At 38.4% G+C, this 13,361-nt stretch overlaps 1 long non-coding RNA gene across 1 annotated transcript in view; it reads left to right on the forward strand.

Annotated features, from left to right (window-relative positions):
- Nucleotides 1-1,168: 1,168 nt before the first annotated feature.
- LOC119467105 overlaps nt 1,169-13,361 on the forward strand; it is a 77,296-nt gene continuing 65,103 nt past the window's right edge. Inside the window, exon 1 of the long non-coding RNA XR_005195635.1 lies at nt 1,169-1,244. This is a non-coding gene — a long non-coding RNA (uncharacterized LOC119467105). The remainder of the gene's footprint in view (nt 1,245-13,361) is intronic.

The following is a 13,361-nucleotide window of genomic DNA, read 5'->3' on the forward strand; positions in this document are numbered from 1 at the left end:
GGCTGGAGTGCAGTGGCATGATCTCAGCTCACTGCAACCTCCACCTCCTGGGTTCAAGCGATTCTCCTGCCTCAGCCTCTTGAGCAGCTGGGATTACAGCCGTCTGCCATCACACACAGCTAATTTTTGTATTTTTAGTAGAGATGGGGTTTCACTGTACCGGTCAGGGTGGTCTCGAACTCCTGATCTTGTAATCTGCCCACCTCAGCCACCCACAGTGCTGGGATTACAAGCATGAACACCGCGCCTGGCCAAGCCCTTAATTTTATAATGGTCTCCAAGGTCCTATATTGTCTCACGCAAGGCTACCTATTCTGATGTCCCCTCCTTTCACATCCTCCTGCTCACTCTGCTCTCACTGCACCGGCCTCCTCATTCTTCCCTGTGTGGGCCAAGCATGACTTTGCCTCAAGGTCTTGCCATTTGTTTTTACCATATCTGGTATGTTTCTTCCCTGTCTGTTTATGTGGCTCATTCCCTCATTTCCTTCATGTCTCTGTACAAATATATTTTATAACCATGCTATATAAAATTGTAATACCCATCTTTTCACTTCTCATCTGGCAATCCTTTATTCCCTTATGCTGTTTTGTTTTTTTCCACAGCTTCTGTCATTATTCAACATATTACATATTTACTTGTATGCTTACCCTGCCAGATTGTAAGTCTCATGAGGGCAGAGGCTTACTCTATTTTTGTTCAGAGCTTTATCTCCAGAGCTTAGAATACTACGTGGATCACAGAGGGTCTGCAACAAATATTTGTTAAATGAATGGATGATGAATATTGCTGGTTTGTGGCAATTATGAAGAACCAGATTTCCAAATATGGCTTTTGCCGAAACAGACCTGATAACTAGAATGGTAAGCAGGACAATGACTTTAGTGTTTTGCTTGGTTCTGATTGAAGATGCAGGGCTGTCATAGAAGTGTAAACATTTCTTGTAGAGGTTAATTTTTACCTACAGAGCATATACGTCTTGTCTGGGAACTGGTTCTGGTGGTCATTTTGCCATCAAATTTACCTTGTTAAACAAATTTAAAAAGTGTTTTTTCTTTGTATAAATAAATTAAAGTAACAATTTTAAAAAAATGATATGTCTGGGCTTTTTGTTTGTTTTCATTTATTTGTTTTAGAATGACAGGGGGAAATGTGAAGGAGGAAAAAGAACAATGTTAAAAAGCCTGGAGATGACCACATATAAAAGGACCATGTGTGCAAAGGATTGCTGGAAAATGAATCAGGTAGTAACCAGGAAATATGGTGTTGAGTTGGATTAACATTTCTTAGGAGAGTCTCCCAGACACCCCTTATATAGACTCTTCTGGGAAGAGTCCCCTTTTTACTCCAGCCATTGCCGCAGTCACCAGCTACATGCAAGTATAACTTGACAATACCTCACTTTAGATTCACTGTTTATTTTTCACTTTCTGCCACAGGGCTTCTCTGCCTTCACTAAGTGGGATACCTGTAGATATGCACATGGACATTCTGGAGCACATACAAACCTGCAGATGTGAGGGCAATCCTTTGTTAGTGGAGTCTGGGAAGTGGTAGATAAATATTTATCTCTTTCAACTTTTGGGTGAATAATTCTGAGATGTATTTTTTCAGGAGAAAAGAGGAGTCAAGCCTCAGTTGCCCATAGTGATGAGAAGCTAGATTGGGTTGAATTTCTCTCTTCCTTTTTTTTTAAATTTTTTTATTCTTCCCAGCCTCTCTGTGAAGCTCCCTGGGATTACACCCCAAAATAAAGTAGCTGTACACTGACTTTGTCATAGGTTCTGCTTTTGTGGGGAGCCTAGGCTAAGACAAGAATCAAACAAAATATTTTTTGAAAACTTTTGTGTTAATAGCAATTTTCTGTAAATACACTTACCCTGAGATGCTCTCTCCTTGCTGAAAGACCTCCATTAGTTCTTCATGGGCTGAGTAATGAAGACACATATCTTTAAAGCAAGATAATTTACACTCTCACCCTACCTACCTCTTGAACAACTATAAACCAGTACTTGAATTGCTCCCAAATATACCATTCACATTTTTGCCCCGTGTGTGTGTGTGTGTGTGTGTGTGTGTGTGTGTGTGTGTGCTCCCAAGGATTAACTCACATATCCTCCTAGAAGCCTTCCTCAACCATTTAGCATACAACACTCCTTCCTCCTATGCACCCTTGCTACACTTTTTGTATGGATTGCTTATTTGGTACTTATGCCATGTTGCCTCAAATTATTATTTATCTCTTTATTTATATATTCCGACTAAACTTCATTATAATCATCTGTGGGAATAGATTGTATCTCATAATTCAGTATCTCCAGCAGTACTTCGCACAATGCCCTGAACAATAAATGCTACCAGCGCTGAGACTGACATTGTGGTGACATGATCTAAAGCAGTGTTTATCAAAATGTATTCATGGGGTATTAATAGGCATTATAAGAATAAAAGTGTTTTATGTTCAGTTAACTTGGGAAACCCTTGAAGACTTCTCTGAATCTTTAAATTAACCCTTTGTTGCAAATCTCTAAGAGAAAATGTATAGTTTTTCCAAATTTACTAAGCCATGGAAATTTTTTTCATGAAGCATTTCCATAGGCTAGTCTCCTGAAAGATATGTTTTAACTACTTCTAAATATGGATCCTTTATACTACATAGAAATTCCTGGGATCTATGGCAGAATGAGGGTATAGCAAGTAGATGTAGCTCATAGAAAGAAATAATATATGGCATGAGAGAGGCTTATAATATACATGAAGAGAGAAAGTATTCACATCCCAAAAATCACTAATATCTGTTCCAATACCTCAAATATATTTTTGGCATGTACTTATATAATTACATATTTGTCTTTAAAAATGTTTAATGTAATAAATTATACTAATAGATTTCTTAAAATTGGGAAATCTCGCTTTCTGTTATAAACTTTGCTTAGTTATAGAATATAACTACTTTAACACATTGCTAGATTTAATTTGTTAATATCTGGATTCAGATTTTAATTGTAAATATTCTAGTTTTCTTATTGGAATATGTTTGTCAAGTTTTGGCATTAATAGTGTGATAGAACTGTAAATTGAGTTGAGAAGACTTCTATTGTTGTTCCTTGAATTCAGAGACAACTCACTGGCAAACATCCTGAATCTGGTACCATTTTTAATTGTAGAGCTTTAGTGTGTAGACACACACACACACACACACACACACACACACAAATTCTGTAGATACTGGGTTGTTTAGGTGTTCTACTTATCATTGAGTCAGTTTGGGGAATTTATATTTTGATAGAACATTGTTTGTTTCCTATAGATTTTAAAGTTTGTTGTCATAAGAAAAGTGGTAGCAGGGAGGGCCAAGATGGCTGACTAGAAGCACTTGCGATCAGAGGCTACCATTGAGAAGAATGAAAATGGCCAGCAAATCCTGTACCAGCAACAGAGGTGTCCAGGTTTTCTCACTGGACTAGGCAGTTGGCATGACTCATGGAGAGTGAGGAAAAGCAGGGTGGAGCAATGGCCCACCTGGGAGGACAGGGCAAGGGGAGCTCCCATCCCCACCCAAGGGAGGTGGTGAGTGATTATGCTATCCTGCCCAGGAAACCACACTTTTCCTATAGATCTGTGCAACCCACAGATCAGGAGATGCCCCTCATGAGTTAATGTCACCAGGGCCTTGAGTCCCAAGCACAGAGCTATGCAGATTCTTGGTGGCCACTTGGCTGGAAACTGCCTAAGACTACTGAGTTTCCAGCGGGAGGGGTGACCACCATCACCGCGGTTTCCTGCTGCCTAAGATGACTGAGCTCCTGAGGGGCAGGAGATATTGCTGCAGCTCCAGTCTGCCATTTTTTCACTGCCAGTGCTGGGGAGACTGGGTAATTTCGACCCAGGAGGAATTCCCCATGGCACAGCACAGATCTGTGGCAGATTGTGGACAAACTGCCTCTGTAGGCTGGACCCTGACCCATCCCTCCTCACTGGAAAGGGCCTCCCTGTGGAAATTTCAGGAACTCCAGCCAGAGCTCTGATCTCCTTGTCTCCTTGGTACTGAGCCCCAGGTGGGAGGGGTGGCTATAGTCTCTGCAGATCATCAAACTTTGTCTTTGCTGATCTGAGGAATCAGCAAAGACTGATTCCTAGAGGATCCCAGAGGAATCAAGCCTCAGTTGCCCATAGTGGTGAGAAGCTAGATTGGGTTGTGGGCTCTGAGGAATCCAGGCAGTCCTGATGAGTGGGATTCCCCACAGTGCAGTGCACTCTCTCTGCCAAGGGGCAGCCAGAGTGCTTTGTTAAGGGGGTTCCCGATCCTGTGTCTCCTGACTGGATGAGCCCCTGCAACAGGGGTTGCTATGCACCTTATACAGGAGTGTTTCTGTGGAATTGGGTCAGTGCCTCTCTGGGACACAGCTCCCAGAGGAAGGAGCAGGCAGCCATCTTTGCTGTTCTGTATCCTTCAGTGGTGACACCTCCAGGTATGGGAGGGACCCAGGCAAATAGGATCTGAAGTGGACCCCCAGCAAGCCTCAGCAGCCCTAAAGAAGGGCCTGACTGTTAAAAGAACAACAAACAGAAAGCAACAATAACAACAGTGTCAACAAAAAAGTCCCTCCAAAACCCCATCCAAAGGTCAGCAGCCTCAAAGATTGAAGCTAGATAAACTCATGAAGGTGAGAAATAATCAACCAAAACTTCTGAAAACTCAGAAACAAAAGAGTGCCTCTTCTCCTCCAAATGATTGCAACACCTCTCCAACAAGGGCATAGACCTGGGTGGAGGCTGAGATGAATGAATTGACAGAAGTAGGCTTCAGAAGGTAATAACAAACTGGTGAGCTAGAGGCAGTTGTTCTAACCCAATGCACAGAAGCTAAGAACCATGATAAAACATTACAGAAGATGTTAACTTGAATAACCAGTTTAGAGAGGAACATAAATGACCTGATGGAGCTGAAAAGCACAACTCAGGAATTTCACCACAAGTATCAATAGCTGAATACATTTTAGAGATTGAAGACTGTCTTCCTGAAATAAGGCAGGCAGACAAGATTAGAGAAAAAAGAATGTAAAGGAGTTAACAAAACCTTTGAAAACTTTGGAATTAGGTAAAAAGACTTGAACCTGTGACTGATTGGAGTATCTGAAATAGACAGGGAGAATGGAACCAAGTTGTAAAATATACCTTAGGATATCATACAGGAGAACTTTCCCAACCTAAAAAGACAGGTCAACATTCAAATTCAGGCAATTCAGAGAACTCCAGTAAGATACTCCATTAGAAGATCAAGCTGAAGACACATAATTATCAGATTCTCCAAGCTTGAAATGAAGGAAAAAGTGTTAAGTGCAGCCAGAGAGAAAGGCCATGTCACTTACAAAGGGAAGCCCATCAGGCTAACAGTTGACCTCTCAGCAGAAACCCTACAAAGCAGAAGAGATTGGGGGTCAATATTCAATGTTCTTAAAGAAAAGAATTTCCAGCCTAGAATTTCATATCCAGCCAAACTAAGCTTCATAAGCAAAGGAGAAATTAAATCCTTTTCAGACAAGCAAATGTTGAGGGAATTCTTCACCACTAGGCCTGCCTTGCAAGAGCTTCTGAAGGAAGCACTAAATTTGGAAAGAAAAAATCATTACCAGCCTACACTACAAAAATCATTACCAGTCTACCACTACAAAAACACATGAAAGTACAAAGACTAATGATACTCATGAAGCAACTACATCAACAAGTGTGCAAAATAACCAGCTAGCATCATGATGACAGGATCAAATTTACACAGAACAATATTAACCTTAAATGTAAATGGGCTAAATGCCCTAATTAAAAGACACAGAACAGCAAGCTGGATAGAGTCAAGACCTATCAGTGTGCTGTATTCAAGAGACCCATCTCATGTGTGAAGACACACATATGCTCAAAATAAGGGATGCAGGAAAATTTACCAACAAAATGGAAAGCAGAAAAAAGCAGAGGTTGCAATCCAATTTTTGGAAAGATAGACTTTAAACCAACAAAGATCAAAAAAGACAAAGAAGGACATTACATAATGGTAAAGGGCTCAGTTCAACAAGACGAGCTAACTTAAATATATATCTACCCAATACAGGAGCACCCAGATTTATAAAACAAGTTCTTAGAGACCTACAAAGAGGCTTAGACTCCCACACAATAATAGTGGGAGACTTTAACACTCACTGTCAATATTATATCATCAAGGCAGAAAATTAACAAGGATATTCAGGACTTGACATTTGCTCTGGATCAAGTGGACTTGATAGATATCTACAGAACTCTTCACCCAAAAATAGCAGAATATACATTATTCTCAGTGCCACAGAGCACTTACTCTAAAATTAATCACATAATTGGAAGTAAAACACTCCTCAGCAAATGCAAAACAAAAACAAAAACAAACAAAAAAACAAATCATAACAGTCTCTCAGACCACAGCACAATCAAATTGGAACTCAAGATTAAGATTAAGAAACTTACTAAAAGCCACACAACTACATGGAAATAGAACTACCTGCTCCTGAATGATTCCTAGGTAAGTAATGAAACTAGGAAGAAATCAGGAAGTTTTGAAACCAATGAGAACAAAAAGATAACATGCCAAAATCTCTGGGATGCAACTAAAATGGTATTAAGAGGAGTATTTTTGACTGACAAGCAAAAAAAAAAAAAAAAAGGAATATTTATAGCACTACATGCCCACATCAAAAACATAGAAAGATCTCAAATGGACACTCTAACATCACAACTAAAAGAACTAGTGAAGCAAGAGCAAACAAACCCCAAAGCTAGAGGAAGACAAGAAATAACCAAGATTAAAGCAGAACTGAAGGAGATAGAGTCACAAAAACCTTAAAAAAATCAGTGAATTCAGGAGCTGGTATTTTTTTTGAAAAAATTAATAAAACAGACCACTAGCTAGACAAAGAAGAAAGAAGAATCAAATAGACACAATAAAAAATGATGACAGGGATATCACCACTGACCCCACAGGTACAAAACCATCAGAGAATACTATAAATACCTCTATGCAAATAAACTAGAAAATCTAGAAGAAATGGATATTAATAAATTCCTGGACGTATATACCCTCCCAAGACTGAATCAGGGAGAAGTTGAATCCTTGAATAGACTAATCACAAATTTGGAAATGGAGGCAGTAATAAATAGCCTACCAATCCCCCCCCAAAAAAGCTCAGGACAAGATGCATTTGCAGCTCAATTCTACCGGAGGTATAAAGAGGAGCTGGCACCATTTCTTTGGAAACTCTTACAAACAATTGAAAAGGAGGGACTCCTCCCTAACTCATCTTATGAGGCCAGCATTATCCTTATATCCAAAACTGGCAGAGATACAACAAAAAAAGAAAACCTCAGGTCAATATCCCTGATGAACATTGACATAAAAATCCTCAATGCAATACTGGCAAATGGAATGCAGCATAAAGCTTGTCCACCATGATCAAGTCAGCTTCATCCCTGGGATGCGAGGCTGGCTCAACATACAGAAATCAATAAACGTAATTCATCACCTAAACAGAACTAAAGACAAAAACCAAGTGACTATATCAATAAACACAAAAAAGCCCTTTGATAAAACTTAACATTCCTCCATGTTAAAAACTTAATAAACTAGGTAATGGTGAAACATACCTCAAAGTAATAAGAGCCATTTATGACAAATACATAGCCAGTATCATACTGAATGGACAAAAGCTGGAACCATTCCCATGGAACACCAGCACAAGACAAGGATGCCCTCTCTTACCACTCCTATTCAACACAGTATGTGGAGTTCTGGCCAGGCAACAAGCAAGAGAAAGAAATGTAGGATATTCAAATAGGAAGAGGTGAAGTCAAACTGTCTCTGTTTGTAGATGACATGATCCTATATCTAGAAAACCTCATCATATCAGCAACTTCAGCAAAGTCCCAGAATAAAAAATGCAAAAATCACAAGCATTCTTATACACCCACAATAGACAAACAGAGAGTCGAATCACAAGTTAATTCCCATTAGCAATTGCTACAAAGAGAATAAAATACCCAGGAATACAGCTAACAAGGGATGTGAAGGACCTCTTCAAGGATAGCTACAAACTACTCCTCAAGGAAATCAAAGAGGACAAAAACAAATGGAAAAACATTCCATGCTCATGGATAGGAAGAATCAGTATTGTGAAAATGGCCATACTGCCCAAGGTAATTTATAGATTCAATGCTATTCCCATTAATCCACCATTGACATTCTTCACAGAATTATAAAAAAACTACTTTAAAATTCATATGGAACAAAAAAGAGCCCATATATAGCCAAGACAATGCTAAGCAAAAAGAACAAAGCTGGAGGCATCATGCTACCTGACTTCAAACTATACTACAAGGCTACAGTAACCAAAACAGCATGGTACTGGTATAGAAACAGACGCATAGAACAATGGAATAAAATAGAGATCTCACAAGTAGGGCCACACATCAACAACCATCTGATCTTCAACAAACCTGACAAAAACAAGCAATGGGGAAAGGATTCTCCATTTAATAAGTGGAGCTGGGAGAACTGGCTAGTCATATGCAGCAAACTGAAACTGGACCTCTTCCTTACACCTTATACAAAAAGTAACTCAAGATGGATTAGAGACTTAAATGTAAAACCTAAAACCATATAAACCCTAGAAGAAAATTCAGGCAATACCATTGAAGACATAGGGACAGGCAAAGATTTCATGCCTAAAGCATCAAAAGCAATTGTAACAAAAGCCAAAATTGACAAATGGTATCTAATTAAACTAAAGAGCTCATGCAAAGCAAAAGAAATTATCATCAGCGTGAACAAACAACCTACAGTATGGGAGAAAATGTTTGCAATCTATCCATCTGACAGGTCTAATATTTAGAATCTACAACGATCTTAAATATATTTATGAGAAAAAACAAACCCCATTAAAAAGTAGGCAAAAGACATGAACAGACACATGACCAACAAACATATGAAAAAAAAGCTCAGCATCATTTATCATTAGAGAAATCATTAGAGAAATCAAAACCATGATGAGATACCATCTCACACTAGTCAGAATGGTGATTATTAAAAAGTCAAGAAACAACAGATGCTGGTGAGGCTGTGGAGAAATAGGAATGCTTTTACACTGTTGGTGGGAATGTAAATTAGTTCAACCATTATGGCAACAGTGTGGCAATTCCTCAAAGACCTAGAACCAGAAATACCACTTGACCCAGCAATTCTGTTATTGGGTTATATACCCAAAGAATTATAAGTCATTCTGCTGTAAAAATACATGCACACCTATGTTCATTGCAGCACTATTCACAATAGCAAAGACATGGAATTAACCCAAATGGCCATCAACAATAGACTGGATAAAGAAAATGTGGCAAATATACATAGTGGAATACTATGCAGCCATAAAAAAGAACGAGTTCATGTCCTTTGCCAGGGACATGGATGGAGCTTGAAACCATTATCCTCAGCAAACTAACACTGGAACAGAAAAACAAACACCACATGTTCTCACTTATAAGTGGGAGCCGAACAATGAGAATACATGGAGACGGGGAGGGGAACAACATACACTGGGGCCTGTCAGTGGTGGGTGGGGAGAGGGAAAATATTAGGACAAATACCTAATGCCTGAGGGGCTTAATACCTAGGCGAGGGGTCGATAGGTGCAGCAAACAACTATGGCACAAGTTTACCTGTGTAAACAAACCTGCATGTCCTGCACATATATCCAGGAACTTAAAATTAAATTAGATTAAATTTAAAAATGTGGTAGATATTATTAGTCAGTGATTTGTGATTATGGAAAGACATTTCGTGAGTAGAAAACATTTCCATGTAAAAATCAGAATACTTTTCAAAAATGTAAATTGGATCATTGTAGTCACCTGCTAAATCTTCATTTTTGTTATACATAAAATGAAATCCTAACTCCTGACCATGGTCCACAAGGCCTACATAATGATCTGGCTTCTGCTCACCTCTCCAGCCTTGTGTCACTCTATCCTCAGTCACAAGGTTCTGGTCTCTGTTCCACCAATACAGCTAACACAGGAACAGAAAATCAAACACCACATGTTCTCACTTGTAAGCTTTTAACTACCTTAGGATCTTTTTACCTGTAGCCCCTCTTTCTTCTGATTATCAGGAATAAATAGAATGCTTTGTTGGAGAATAACAGTCGGGATTATAATTTAAACAGGCCCCTTTGACGGGGTGACATTTAAGTCGTCATCTGTAAGATGGGCAGAAACCAATCACATAAAGATCAGAGGAAAGACAAGTCTTTCTAAATTATGATTTCTTATTGCTATTCTCTGGTAAATCATGCTATTAATTTTCTTTACAGCACTTATCACAATTTATACTTATTTCTTTACTCATTTACACAGTTATTTGTCTCCTCATTAAATGATGATCTCCATGAGGGTATTGAATGAATTAAATTTTGTGTTTTCTATTTAAGTGGAATGACGTGATAAATCACTGAGCAATAATGGAGACAGCCATGTAAATGCTTAAAAATATCTTAGCTAGATATGTATAGGAAGATGTATTCCAGCCCCTAGTAACAAGGCAGGAGCAGCAGGTTTCACAGGATTTCATGCAGTGGGCAGAAATGAGCCATAGGACCCTTTCAGGAAACCATAGAGACAATGCAAACAGCAATGTCCTGCTCCACTGGTGGGGTTATATCTGGAAATCCACTAAGAGTTTGACATATCCACTTATGAATATATTATATACAAATACAAATACATACAAAGTCACATAGTGTAAAACTCTGCATTGTTTTCTTGGATTATTTAACTTTTCATTTTGTTTCCCAACTGGACTGAGTTTCTCAAGTGTACAGAGTCTCTGTTATACATTTTTGCTTTCTTCACATTACTTAGCATCAAGTCACAGAAGAGAGGACACTATATGTGAAGCCAGATAGCCTGCATTGAAAGGCAGCTCCACTTATTAGCTATGTGAGTTTGGGCAAGTTGGACCCTTTTGGCCTCAACTTCTTGTCTAGCAAATGGGGATGATAGGAGGGGTATTAGGTTTTCCTATGGAACAAATGAGGTAATATTTGAGAAATATGTTGCCAATGTATAAATGTGAGTTTCCATTATGATGTCATTTATGAACAATTATTGATTATTATCAGTTTGATGTAAACATTGCCTACACAATGAAAACATGTTGTAGAGTGTAGTGCAAATTACATATGTAGTCATGAGGTTAAAATTTCAGTTTTAGATGTTACAATCATGAGACCAGCTGTAAAATGCCATTCTTCTGGACCCTAGTCAGTGGGAGAAATCTCTGGGCTCCTCAACAGAAGAAGGAGGAGAAAATTTCTTAGCCACTTGGGAGATAGTTATGGTCCAGGTTATGAGCTCTTTGGCAGGTAGATGGTTTCAACTGATGTCAGCTTGGGACTGTTCCAGCATCTTGACAATCCTGTGAGAGCAGCCCTTTGTAATAGCCTGTAGTGAAGGAAGCAGGTCCTGTAAGTCCTTCCCAGTCTTATCCTATAGCTCCAGGATGGGGCTGGGGACTAAACCACAGGTCCAAGTTTGTCAGTTTGCTGCCAACATCATGCTTAAGGGTGGATTCATGAGGAGCCAGAGAAGGTGATTGTATGATATGAACTAAATAGTACAGGATTGTTCTTGATACTGTATATTTCCCTCCCAGGCAGAGTGTTGTGACAGCGAGAACCCCCTTTGGAGAATGGGGTTGAAGAACTTCCTTTTTGGAGGAAGACAGGCCTGGACTTGTCCAAGAAAGATCACCATGGCAACTGTGTGACTTTGGATAAGGATTACTCTGTACTAGTAAAGACTCTGGTTGCAAGTAAAAAAAAAAAAATTTGAAAAAAAAAAAAAAAAAAAAAAAAAAAAAGGATTTATTGAAAGGATATTGTAAAAAAGTTAATGTAAAAGGTTAATGAATGGATCAGAATCAAATGGAGTTCAACTCTTAAGTTCCATTTTCTTAGCTCATTTAGATATGAGCTCTGATATCTAAGTGGGCTCTGATTCTGCATCTCCATTCAACAAAGTGGAATGATCAGCAGATATTAGGGAGGTCAAATCTTTGACAGGTCATAGAAGGAGGAGGGACTTTATAGCAAAAACATTTTCTAATCTAAAGCTCATTGTGAATTAAATGATGAACATGATGACATGATGAGGACAGAGATGAAAGTCTTTGATCCATTTTAAGTTAATTTTTGAATAAGTTGTAAGTTGTGAGGTTAGGTCAAGATATATATATATATATATTTTTTTTTTTTTTGCCTATGGATATCTGATTGCACTAGCACTGTTTATTGAAATGTCTGTCTTTTCTACATTGAATTGCTTTTGCACCTTTGTCAAAAATTGAGCATATTTGTGTAAATCTATTTTCTGGGGTCTCTATTCTGTTTTGTTGAATGATATATTTATCCCTCTGCCAGTATCATAGTGTATTGATTACTATAGCTTGATAGTGAGTCAACATCAGGAAGACGAATTCTTCCCACTTTATTCTTTTTCAAAATTGTCTTGACTAATGTAGGTCCTTTGTCTTTCCATATAAATTTTAAAATTAGCTTGCCTGTGTCTCCAAAAAACCTTGCTGGGGTTTTTAGAGGAATTGTGTTAAGCTTATACATTCATTTAGGCAGAATTGACATCTTTATTATGTTGAATTGAGATCTTTATTACATTCCAATCTATGAAAATGGTAAATCTGTCCAATAATCTTGCTTTTTGATTTTTAAAATTACATTTTGTAGTTAAAGCATACAGATTTTGTACATTGTGTTTTTTTTTTACATTTATACCTAAGTATTTCTTTCTTTTTTTTTTTTTTTTTTTTTTTTTTGTTTTTTTTTTTTTTTTTTTTTTTTTTTTTTTACGGGCACATTCTTGTCTCCCCGCAACCTCCGTCTCCTGGGTTCAGGCAATTCTCCTGCCTCAGCCTCCTGAGTAGCTGGGATTACAGGCACGCACCACCATGCCCAGCTAATTTTTTGTATTTTTAGTAGAGACGGGGTTTCACCATGTTGACCAGGATGGTCTCGATCTCTTGACCTCGTGATCCACCCGCCTCGGCCTCCCAAAGTGCTGGGATTACAGGCTTGAGCCACCGCGCCCGGCCTATACCTAAGTATTTCTTTGGAGCAATTTTAAGTGGCTTTGTGTTTTTAATTTTAGCAAGTATTTTCTTTGGAGCAATTTTAAATGGCATTGTGTTTTTAATTTTAGTTTTCATATGTCCATTGTTGTATAAAGACATGCAGTTGATTTGTGTTGATTGAGTAAGCTGCAACCTGGCTAAACCTTTT

This window comes from Cebus imitator, unplaced genomic scaffold (assembly GCF_001604975.1).
Source record: "Cebus imitator isolate Cc_AM_T3 unplaced genomic scaffold, Cebus_imitator-1.0 Scaffold12, whole genome shotgun sequence".
In the NCBI taxonomy this organism is placed as follows: domain Eukaryota; kingdom Metazoa; phylum Chordata; class Mammalia; order Primates; family Cebidae; genus Cebus; species Cebus imitator.